The following is a 12,044-nucleotide window of genomic DNA, read 5'->3' as shown; positions in this document are numbered from 1 at the left end:
ACCGTCTTTTCGTTTCCATATGCGTAGAAAGAAGACGAATAAGCTTCGATTTGGCTTCTTTCAATTCGAATGGTGTTATTTCGGTGTGCACCAGAATCACCCCCAACCAAAGCAAAAAGGTTTTTTGGGTTCAATCTACATAAAAAGAAGATGATAACGCTCTGTTTGGGCTCATTTCAAGTTGGTGTTTTTGGTGTTAGAATGTACATTCAACAAAAAAATCGCATAGTGAAATGTTTCTTATCAGCCCAAATCAAGCATAGGTGTTTTGGTTCGATCTCAATACAAAGAGGAAGAAGAAGCTTGGATTGCACTTTCGGTGTTCATTCACCCAGAAACTGCAAAGCGAAGTGTCATAAGCATAAACAAAGCAAAACAGGTTGTTTTGGGTTCCATCTACATAGAAAGAAGAATCTTGCATCTCGCTATTTTCAAAGTCGTGTTTTTTGGTGTTAATGCACATTTACCCAGAAATCGCAAAGTGTATGCAATGAGATCAAAATTACAAAAGACGGTCCTTTTGCTTCCTTATGCATAGAAAGAAGACGAATAAGCTTCGATTGGGCTTATTTCAATTCGAATGGTGTTTTTTGGGTGTGCACCAGAATCACCCCAACCAAAGCAAAACGGTGTTTTGGCTTCCATCTACATAAAAAGAAGTTGATAACGCACTCATTGGGCTTATTTGAAATTGGTGCTTTTGGCGTTTGAATGCACATTCAACCAAAAATCGCAGAGAAATGTTTATCAGCCCAAATCAAGCATAGGTGTTTTGGTTCATTTCAATAGAAAGAGGAGCAACAAGCTTGGATTGAACTTTCAGTGTTCATTCACCCAGAAACTGCAAAGCGAAATGTCATAAGCATAAACAAAGCAAAACAGGTTGTTTTGGGTTCCATCTACATAGCAAGAAGAATCTTGCATTTCGCTCATTTCAAAGTCGTGTTCTTTGGTGTTAATGTACATTTACCCAAAAATAGCAAACTGTATGTAATGAGACCAAAATAGCAAAAGACCGTCTTTTCGCTTCCTTATGCATAGAAAGAAGACGAATAAGCTTCGATTGGGCTTATTGCAATTGGAATGGTGTTTTTTGGGTGTGCACCAGAATCACCCCAACCAAAGCAAAAAGGTATTTTGGGTTCAATCTACATAAAAAGAAGATGATAACGCTCTGTTTGGGCTCATTTCAAATTGGTGTTTTTGGTGTTAGAATGTACATTCAACAAAAAAATCGCATAGTGAAATGTTTGTTATCAGCCCAAATCAAGCAGGTGTTTTGGTTCGATCTCAATACAAAGAGGAAGAAGAAGCTTGGATTGCACTTTCGGTGTTCATTCACCCAGAAACTGCAAAGCGAAGTGTCATAAGCATAAACAAAGCAAAACAGGTTGTTTTGGGTTCCATCTACATAGAAAGAAGAATCTTGCATTTCGCTCATTTCAAAGTCGTGTTCTTTGGTGTTAATGTACATTTACCCAGAAATCGCAAACTGTATGTAATGAGACCAAAATAACAAAGGACCGTCTTTTCGCTTCCATATGCGTAGAAAGAAGACGAATAAGCTTCGATTTGGCTTCTTTCAATTCGAATGGTGTTATTTCGGTGTGCACCAGAATCACCCCCAACCAAAGCAAAAAGGTATTTTGGGTTCAATCTACATAAAAAGAAGATGATAACGCTCTGTTTGGGCTCATTTCAAATTGGTGTTTTTGGTGTTAGAATGTACATTCAACAAAAAAATCGCATAGTGAAATGTTTGTTATCAGCCCAAATCAAGCATAGGTGTTTTGGTTCGATCTCAATGCAAAGAGGAAGAAGAAGCTTGGATTGCACTTTCAGTGTTCATTCACCCAGAAACTGCAAAGCGAAGTGTCATAAGCATAAACAAAGCAAAACAGGTTGTTTTGGGTTCCATCTACATAGAAAGAAGAATCTTGCATTTCGCTATTTTCAAAGTCGTGTTTTTTGGTGTTAATGCACATTTACCCAGAAATCGCAGTGTATGCAATGAGATCAAAATTACAAAAGACGGTCTTTTCGCTTCCTTACGCATAGAAAGAAGACGAATAAGCTTCGATTGGGCTTATTTCAATTCGAATGGTGTTTTTTGGGTGTGCACCAGAATCACCCCAACCAAAGCAAAACGGTGTTTTGCCTTTCATCTACATAAAAAGAAGTTGATAACGCACTCATTGGTCTTATTTGAAATTGGTGTTTTTGGGGTTTGAATGCACATTCAACCAAAAATCGCAGAGTGAAATGTTTGTTATCAGCCCAAATCAAGCATAGGTGTTTTGGTTCATTTCAATAGAAAGGAGCAATAAGCTTGGATTGCATTTTCGGTGTTCATTCACCCACAAACAGCAAAACGAAGTGTCATAAGCATAAACAAAGCAAAACAGGTTGTTTTGGGTTCCATCTACATAGAAAGAAGAATCTTGCATTTCGCTCATTTCAAAGTCGTGTTCTTTGGTGTTAATGCACATTTACCCAAAAATAGCAAACTGTATGTAATGAGACCAAAATAACAAAGGACCGTCTTTTCGCTTCCATATGCGTAGAAAGAAGACGAATAAGCTTCGATTTGGCTTCTTTCAATTCGAATGGTGTTATTTCGGTGTGCACCAGAATCACCCCCAACCAAAGCAAAAAGGTATTTTGGGTTCAATCTACATAAAAAGAAGATGATAACGCTCTGATTGGGCTCATTTCAAATTGTTGTTTTTGGTGTTAGAATGTACATTCAACAAAAAAATCGCATAGTGAAATGTTTGTTATCAGCCCAAATCAAGCATAGGTGTTTTGGTTCGATCTCAATGTGAAGAGGAAGAAGAAGCTTGGATTGCACTTTCAGTGTTCATTCACCCACAAACAGCAAAGCGAAGTGTCATAAGGATAAACAAAGCAAAACAGGTTGTTTTGGGTTCCATCTACATAGAAAGAAGAATCTTGCATTTCGCTATTTTCAAAGTCGTGTTTTTTGGTGTTAATGCACATTTACCCAGAAATCGCAAAGTGTATGCAATGAGATCAAAATTACAAAAGACGGTCTTTTTGCTTCCTTACGCATAGAAAGAAGACGAATAAGCTTCGATTGGGTATATTTCAATTCGAATGGTGTTTTTTGGGTGTGCACCAGAATCACCCCAGCCAAAGCAAAACGGTGTTTTGGCTTCCATCTACATAAAAAGAAGTTGATAACGCACTCATTGGGCTTATTTGAAATTGGTGCTTTGGGGGTTTGAATGCACATTCAACCAAAAATCGCAGACAAATGTTTGTTATCAGCCCAAATCAAGCATAGGTGTTTTGGTTCATTTCAATAGAAAGAGGAGCAACAAGCTTGGATTGCACTTTCAGTGTTCATTCACCCAGAAACTGCAAAGCGAAATGTCATAAGCATAAGCAAAGCAAAACAGGTTGTTTTGGGTTCCATCTACATAGAAAGAAGAATCTTGCATTTCGCTCATTTCAAAGTCGTGTTCTTTGGTGTTAATGCACATTTACCCAAAAATAGCAAACTGTATGTAATGAGACCAAAATAACAAAAGACCGTCTTTTCGCTTCCTTATGCATAGAAAGAAGACGAATAAGCTTCGATTGGGCTTATTGCAATTGGAATGGTGTTTTTTGGGTGTGCACCAGAATCACCCCAACCAAAGCAAAACGGTGTTTTGGCTTTCATCTACATAAAAAGAAGCTGATAACGCACTCATTGGTCTTATTTGAAATTGGTGTTTTTGGGGTTTGAATGCACATTCAACCAAAAATCGCAGAGTGAAATGTTTGTTATCAGCCCAAATCAAGCATAGGTGTTTTGGTTCATTTCAATAGAAAGAGGAGCAATAAGCTTGGATTGCACTTTCGGTGTTCATTCACCCACAAACAGCAAAGCGAAGTGTCATAAGCATAAACAAAGCAAAACAGGTTGTTTTGGGTTCCATCTACATAGAAAGAAGAATCTTGCATTTCGCTATTTTCAAAGTCGTGTTTTTTGGTGTTAATGCACATTTACCCAGAAATCGCAAAGTGTATGCAATGAGATCAAAATTACAAAAGACGGTCTTTTTGCTTCCTTACGCATAGAAAGAAGACGAATAAGCTTCGATTGGGTATATTTCAATTCGAATGGTGTTTTTTGGGTGTGCACCAGAATCACCCCAGCCAAAGCAAAACGGTGTTTTGGCTTCCATCTACATAAAAAGAAGTTGATAACGCACTCATTGGGCTTATTTGAAATTGGTGCTTTGGGGGTTTGAATGCACATTCAACCAAAAATCGCAGACAAATGTTTGTTATCAGCCCAAATCAAGCATAGGTGTTTTGGTTCATTTCAATAGAAAGAGGAGCAACAAGCTTGGATTGCACTTTCAGTGTTCATTCACCCAGAAACTGCAAAGCGAAATGTCATAAGCATAAGCAAAGCAAAACAGGTTGTTTTGGGTTCCATCTACATAGCAAGAAGAATCTTGCATTTCGCTCATTTCAAAGTTGTGTTCTTTGGTGTTAATGCACATTTACCCAAAAATAGCAAACTGTATGTAATGAGACCAAAATAACAAAAGACCGTTGTCAGAGGCTCAGGAGCAGAAGAGCAGGGGAGAGAGCAGATAGAGAGCGGAGGAGAGGAATCAGAGGGGAGCGTAGGGGAATATGACAGTGGACCGAGAGATTCCATGAGCTTCTCCAGCGAATCAGAAGATTCCCAGGAGAGGGCGCCTATGGTAAGGGCGAGGCGAATCCCAGAGGGGACGATCCATAAACAAGGAACCAGAGGGGAGTCCCAAAGGAGTAGCGGAGGAGTAGGGCCAGTTTCCCCACCAGAGCACAGTGGGGGGGAAGAGTCACGTGAGTCAGGACCATCTTCTCCTCCATCGGGGAGTGGGGAGAAGGAGGGAAGGCCAGGTCCAGCTAGCCTCCCCGAAAGGGGGAGCAGTGACACAAGTGTAACGGTCAGAAGGAAAGTGGGAGGCTGCGCGCGCGCGCCAAGTTCAAATGTGGAGGAGCGCGGGACAGCAGAAAACCCGGATTGGGAGCCAGGTCCTAAAGCCCGAAAGAGGGGGGGGGAGGAGTCGGGAGAATCAGCGTCAGAAGAATCTCGGAGGGCAGAGACTCCGACTAGCAGAAGGACCCAGAGAAAGAAGGAACAGAGGAAAAGGTGGAGTAAAGCTAGAATCTTAAGCTGGTGTCAGGGGGGCGGAGATTCAGATGGGACTTCTACGGTCTGACGGATAGATGTAGCGTTGCGCGCTGCACGTCTGGAAATGAGACTGAACTTCAATAAAGACTTTTAAACTTGAGCAAGAAGCAGCGTTGGTCTTGTGTGAGCTGGGACCTTGGGCAGCGCTGACAGTAAGTCCCATCTCCTAAAAACTCTGCAAGCTCACGAAGATAGGCAAAGATGACTACAGAGGAAAAAATCAAGCAATTGCAGGAAGCGGTGTCAACGCTCTACGCAGAATTGGCTGCGTCTAAGAAAAAAGAAGGAGAAACAGCTGCGCTCTGCCAGGATCTGCAAGCCAGGTGGGACAAATGGGGAAAGGAGGGGCAGCTGGGAGCCAAGCCGGAGGGAGTTGCCCTCGGGAAAAGGGGGGCAAGCCTGGTGACCCATTTTGACGGGAACCTGCAGCAGTACCCTAACTTCAGAGCAGAAGTAGTTTTCGCGCTCAATTTGCTTCGGAAAGATTTTAGAGATGAGGAGGAGAAAGTGGGTTTCATAATCACTCATCTGCATGGGGAAGCTAAGTCGTGGCTGCGAACCTTGTTACGCGAAAATGACCCCGCCCTCAAAGATTCAAGCGCCTTTATTGGAGCCATGGACGCTTGCTTTAAATCAATGGTGGATGTGGATGTCGCTAGAAGGGAAATGCATGGATTGCGGCAAGGAAAAGCGACAGTGCGCCAGTATCATTCCCGCTTTTTTGGGTTAGTAAATGTGCTGGGCTGGCAGAAGGACTCAGCTGCCGTCAGGGATCTGTTCTGGGAGGGGCTGAATGGAGCCGTGAAAGATGAGCTGGCGAGGGGAGAGAGACCCCAAAATACAACAGAAGTTGTCCAAAGGGCGCTCGCAATTGGGGTGCGCCTGGAAGAACGCCCGTGGAGCAGGGAGCAGGGGGGAAGAGCAAACACGTCAGTTAGAACGACTCCCTTCCTACCCAGAGAGACAGAGCGCGCTCAGTCCACGCCTGCTCTGATGAGGGGGGAGGAGCCAATGGAAATCGGAGGTGCAAGGGCTCAGACAGCAAGCAGAGCCCAAACACCAGGAGCAGTCAAGGCGAAGGCTCCTAGAGGGAGCAGGAAGTGTTACATCTGCGACAGTGCACTGCACATGGCCAAAGAGTGTCCCCAGAGGCTCCAGAAGCACACTGCAGCCTCAGCAACTGTTAAAGGAGCAATTCAGCAGGAGGAGCAGCCCCAGGGAAACGGAGGAGCCTGGTTGGAGACAGAGGCACTGGGGCTCAACCAGGCGAGTCAGTGAAGCAGTCCCCAGAGATTTTGCAGCCCACGGACCCCCTCCCACCCAAACCAGTGGTGCAACTCACTGCATCGCTCCAGCTGCCCGATGGGCTCACCCTGGAGGTCCCTATTACCATTGACTCTGGTAGCAACGCAGACTTTGTAGGGTTGGACTTCGTCAAGCAGCATCGCATAGCACTCCTGCCAGCCACGACGCCCCTAAATGTTGTCACAGTAGATGGCAGGAAGATACTGGGAGGAGAGGTGGTACAGCAGACACCGCCTCTGGTGATGCAAATTGGGAACCACCGTGAAGTCATCAGTTTCAACGTCACTCACCTGTCGGACACGCCCATAGTGTTGGGCATGAGTTGGCTGGATAGGCACAGCCCGGCATTAGCGTGGTACCAGCGGCAATTGACCTTCTGCTCTTCCTACTGCGCAGCGCATTGCATCCAGACCTGCCAGGAAGAGGAGGGGCAAGAGGATGCACCGCAGCTACACCTAGGCATGGTGCAAGCGGTGCCCAACAAGTACAAGGCCTTTTTGGAAGTCTTCTGCGAGAAGGAAGCAGACAAGCTGCCTCCCCACAGACCCTACGACTGCAAGATTGACCTCCTGCCAGGGGCGACGCTGCCGACTGGGAAACTGTACTCCATGTCTGAAGACGAAATGCAAGAACTCAGGGAGTTCATAGATCGCAATTTGAAGCGGGGATTCATCCGGGAATCCAAAGCAGTGGGGGGCAGTCCCGTGTTTTTCGTGAAGAAGAGAGACACGCCCGAACGGAGGCTCATAGTGGATTATAGAATCATCAATTCCAGGACAAAGCCCACAGCATTCCCCATGCCCAAAATTGACGACCTGCTCGCGACGGTGAGGAAGGGGCGGATCTTCACCAAGTTGGATCTACGAGGGGCCTACAACCTTATACGCATGCGGGAGGGCGACGAGTGGAAGACAGCCATGTTTACGCCTTTAGGAACCTATGAATACAGAGTCATGCCGTTTGGTCTCCAAAATGGCTCCCATTGTTTCCAAGCTTTCATGCACCACGTGCTAGCGGGACTCCTCTACAAGAAGTGCGTCTGCTTCTTAGATGATATCCTGATCTTTTCGGACTCGCAGGAGGCGCACGAGGAGGACGTCAAGGAGGTCCTGCAAAGACTACGGGAGCACAGACTTTACGCCAAACTGGAGAAGTGCCAGTTCGACACGACAGAGGTGGATTTCCTGGGCTACAAGCTGTCCGACAAGGGACTTGCCATGGACAGCGCCAAGGTCCGCTCAGTGTTGGACTGGAAGAGCCCGCGCAACCGGAAGGAGGTCCAGAAGTTCGTCGGTTTCGCCAACTTTTATCGCAAGTTCATCAAGGGGTTCGCGAAGGAGACAGCAGCCATCACGGACACCCTCAGCTCCAAGAAGAAGAAGTTCACCTGGACGGACCAGGCGGAGCAGTCCTTTCGGAGGCTCAAGCGTCTCTTCGCGTCTGAAGAACAGCTGCTACACGTAAACCCCAGCAAACCGATGAGGGTTGAAACGGACGCCTCGGACAGAGCGGTGGGGGCGGTCCTGTTGCAGCAAGATCCGCAAGGGGACTGGAGACCGTGCGCATTCTACTCCAGGAAGCTCAGCACGTCGGAGCAGAACTACACCATCTGGGACAGGGAGTTGCTGGCCATTCATGCTGCTTTCAAGGCGTGGCGGCACTTCCTCGTCGGAGCCAGACACACAGTGCAGGTTCGCATGGACCACAAGAACCTGGAGTACTGGCGCACGGCGAAGTTCCTGAACCAGAGACACATCCGCTGGGCGGAGTTCTTTGCAGATTTCGATTTCCGGATAGAATACATCCCGGGAGACAACAACGTCATGGCGGATGCGCTATCCAGGAAGCCGCAGTATCTCGAGGAAGCGGCACCGGCAGCGGCCAAACACATTTTCGCACCAGAGGTGTGGGCGTGCGCTTCAGCCGCAGTGGACCTGGACGCAGTCCGTCGTGCGCTACAGGCGGATTCGTTTGCGCAATCCAAGATGTAGGAGGTGCGAAACGGCACAGCGAGGGACGACGAGTTCCAGATACGCGACGGACTACTCCTCCGCAAAGGGGCTCTCTACGTACCGGGAGACGACCTTCGCGCGAGAGTCTTGCAGCAGCTGCACGACGCGCCCAGCGCTGGGCACTTCGGCAAGGACAAGACGGCGGAATTAGTCACCAGGGACTTTTGGTGGCCCAAGGTGCGGGGAGAAGTTGCGGATTACGTTTCCAGGTGTGACACCTGCCAAAGGGCCAAGCCAGTACACAGGAAGCCGGCGGGTCTGCTGGAACCGCTGCAGACGCCGCTCGAACCATGGGAGAAAGTGGCCCTGGACTTTGTTACAGATCTGCCCAGTTCGCGCGGCAAAACAGCGGTACTCGTGGTCGTAGACCTCTTCACCAAGATGGCGCATTTCATTCCGTGCGCGAAGGTGGCCACAGCGGAACAGACCGCCAAGCTGTTCATAGACCACGTTTTCAAAGCTCACGGCCTGCCGCGGTCCATCCTGTCTGACCGGGGTCGCCAATTCATCTCGAACTTTTGGCAGAAGCTGCTGGGCATCCTGAACGTCAAGATCAACTTAGCGTCGGCAAGACACCCGCAGACCAACGGACAAGCGGAGAGGGTCAACGCCATCATGCAGCAGTACCTGCGATGCTACGCCAATCAACAGCCCTCGACCTGGGTGGACTACCTACCGCTAGCCGAGTTTGCCTACAACAACACGAAGCACGGGTCTACAGGGGTGACACCGTTCTTCGCCAACAATGGGCGCCACCCCAGAACCTTCCCGGGGTTGGAGACCGAGGCAGAGGGGGAGCCACGGGGGGCAGAGCACTTAGCCGCAGAGTTACAGGAGGTCCATGAGCAACTCCGAAGGCACTTGGAACTCGCGAAACACGCCTACAAGATGCAGGCAGACAGGCACAGGAGGGTTGGGGAAGACATACAGGTAGGGGACTGGGTCTGGTTAGCAGCTCAGGCAGTGCCGGCCAGAACGCTAGCTAAGAGGAAGCTAGGACACAAGCAGCTGGGACCTTACCAGGTCGCGGCACAAATCAATCCAGTGGCCTACCGGTTGACACTCCCGGAGGGCTCCAGAATGCACCCAGTCTTTCACAGGTCAGTGCTCACGCCTTACAAGGCGCCCCACAGGTTTCAGGCGCCAGGGAACGCACCTGCTCCACGTAGCCCATCGCCAACAGGGGAGGGACCACAGAGGGCGACGCCACTCAACGAGGTCACAGAGATTTTGGACTCCAGATGGGGGGAAGAGGGAGTTGAATATCTCCTCGCCAGGGAGGGTACTCCGGCCAGCGCCAACGAGTGGGTGCCTTGCTACGCCGTGGAGGAGCACTATCTCAAAGACGAGTTCCATTCGATCTTCCCACACAGACCCATGCCGGCGGAGTATTTCGACGACTGGCTTTTCACACCCACACTGTCAGCCAGCACGTTCCAAGGTTTCTCCTCAGATGAGGAGCCGACGCCGGGGATGAGCTCCCCGGAGGGGTCGCTCTCGGGGTTTGCCACGGACCGCTCCTATTGGTGGGACACTCAACCAGAAGTGGGGTGGAGCAGGGAACTGCTGAGGGGGCCCTTGCACACAGCCTCACCCGAGGGACCGGGTGGAGAGGAGGACATGGACGTGTGGGGGGAGGATCTTGGTTTTGAGCACGACAGCAGAGAAATGGAAGCAGGGGAAGTCGACATTGACGAACCCATCGTGGGGGGGCCTGATCCCGCGGGCCGGTTGCACACCAGGGGGAGAGAACAGAAGCCAGCACTCACACCCCCAGCGCTGGAGCACCTGGAACCCACACCCGAAGAGGGTGAGGGGGGAAGGGGGGGCTTCGAGGGGGGGATGGATGTCAGAGGCTCAGGAGCAGAAGAGCAGGGGAGAGAGCAGATAGAGAGCGGAGGAGAGGAATCAGAGGGGAGCGTAGGGGAATATGACAGTGGACCGAGAGATTCCATGAGCTTCTCCAGCGAATCAGAAGATTCCCAGGAGAGGGCGCCTATGGTAAGGGCGAGGCGAATCCCAGAGGGGACGATCCATAAACAAGGAACCAGAGGGGAGTCCCAAAGGAGTAGCGGAGGAGTAGGGCCAGTTTCCCCACCAGAGCACAGTGGGGGGGAAGAGTCACGTGAGTCAGGACCATCTTCTCCTCCATCGGGGAGTGGGGAGAAGGAGGGAAGGCCAGGTCCAGCTAGCCTCCCCGAAAGGGGGAGCAGTGACACAAGTGTAACGGTCAGAAGGAAAGTGGGAGGCTGCGCGCGCGCGCCAAGTTCAAATGTGGAGGAGCGCGGGACAGCAGAAAACCCGGATTGGGAGCCAGGTCCTAAAGCCCGAAAGAGGGGGGGGGAGGAGTCGGGAGAATCAGCGTCAGAAGAATCTCGGAGGGCAGAGACTCCGACTAGCAGAAGGACCCAGAGAAAGAAGGAACAGAGGAAAAGGTGGAGTAAAGCTAGAATCTTAAGCTGGTGTCAGGGGGGCGGAGATTCAGATGGGACTTCTACGGTCTGACGGATAGATGTAGCGTTGCGCGCTGCACGTCTGGAAATGAGACTGAACTTCAATAAAGACTTTTAAACTTGAGCAAGAAGCAGCGTTGGTCTTGTGTGAGCTGGGACCTTGGGCAGCGCTGACAACCGTCTTTTCGCTTCCTTATGCATAGAAAGAAGACGAATAAGCTTCGATTGGGCTTCTTTCAATTGGAATGGTGTTTTTTGGGTGTGCACCAGAATCACCCCAACCAAAGCAAAACGGTGTTTTGCCTTTCATCTACATAAAAAGAAGCTGATAACGCACTCATTGGTCTTATTTGAAATTGGTGTTTTTGGGGTTTGAATGCACATTCAACCAAAAATCGCAGAGTGAAATGTTTGTTATCAGCCCAAATCAAGCATAGGTGTTTTGGTTCATTTCAATAGAAAGAGGAGCAATAAGCTTGGATTGCACTTTCGGTGTTCATTCACCCACAAACAGCAAAGCGAAGTGTCATAAGCATAAACAAAGCAAAACAGATTGTTTTGGGTTCCATCTACATAGAAAGAAGAATCTTGCATTTCGCTCATTTCAAAGTCGTGTTCTTTGGTGTTAATGCACATTTACCCAAAAATAGCAAACTGTATGTAATGAGACCAAAATAACAAAAGACCGTCTTTTCGCTTCCATATGCGTAGAAAGAAGACGAATAAGCTTCGATTTGGCTTCTTTCAATTCGAATGGTGTTATTTCGGTGTGCACCAGAATCACCCCCAACCAAAGCAAAAAGGTATTTTGGGTTCAATCTACATAAAAAGAAGCTGATAACGCTCTGATTGGGCTCATTTCAAATTGTTGTTTTTGGTGTTAGAATGTACATTCAACAAAAAAATCGCATAGTGAAATGTTTGTTATCAGCCCAAATCAAGCATAGGTGTTTTGGTTCGATCTCAATGCAAAGAGGAAGAAGAAGCTTGGATTGCACTTTCAGTGTTCATTCACCCACAAACAGCAAAGCGAAGTGTCATAAGCATAAACAAAGCAAAACAGGTTGTTTT

This window comes from Podarcis raffonei, chromosome 12, assembly GCF_027172205.1.
Source record: "Podarcis raffonei isolate rPodRaf1 chromosome 12, rPodRaf1.pri, whole genome shotgun sequence".
In the NCBI taxonomy this organism is placed as follows: domain Eukaryota; kingdom Metazoa; phylum Chordata; class Lepidosauria; order Squamata; family Lacertidae; genus Podarcis; species Podarcis raffonei.
Note: the sequence above shows the minus strand (reverse complement) of the source record.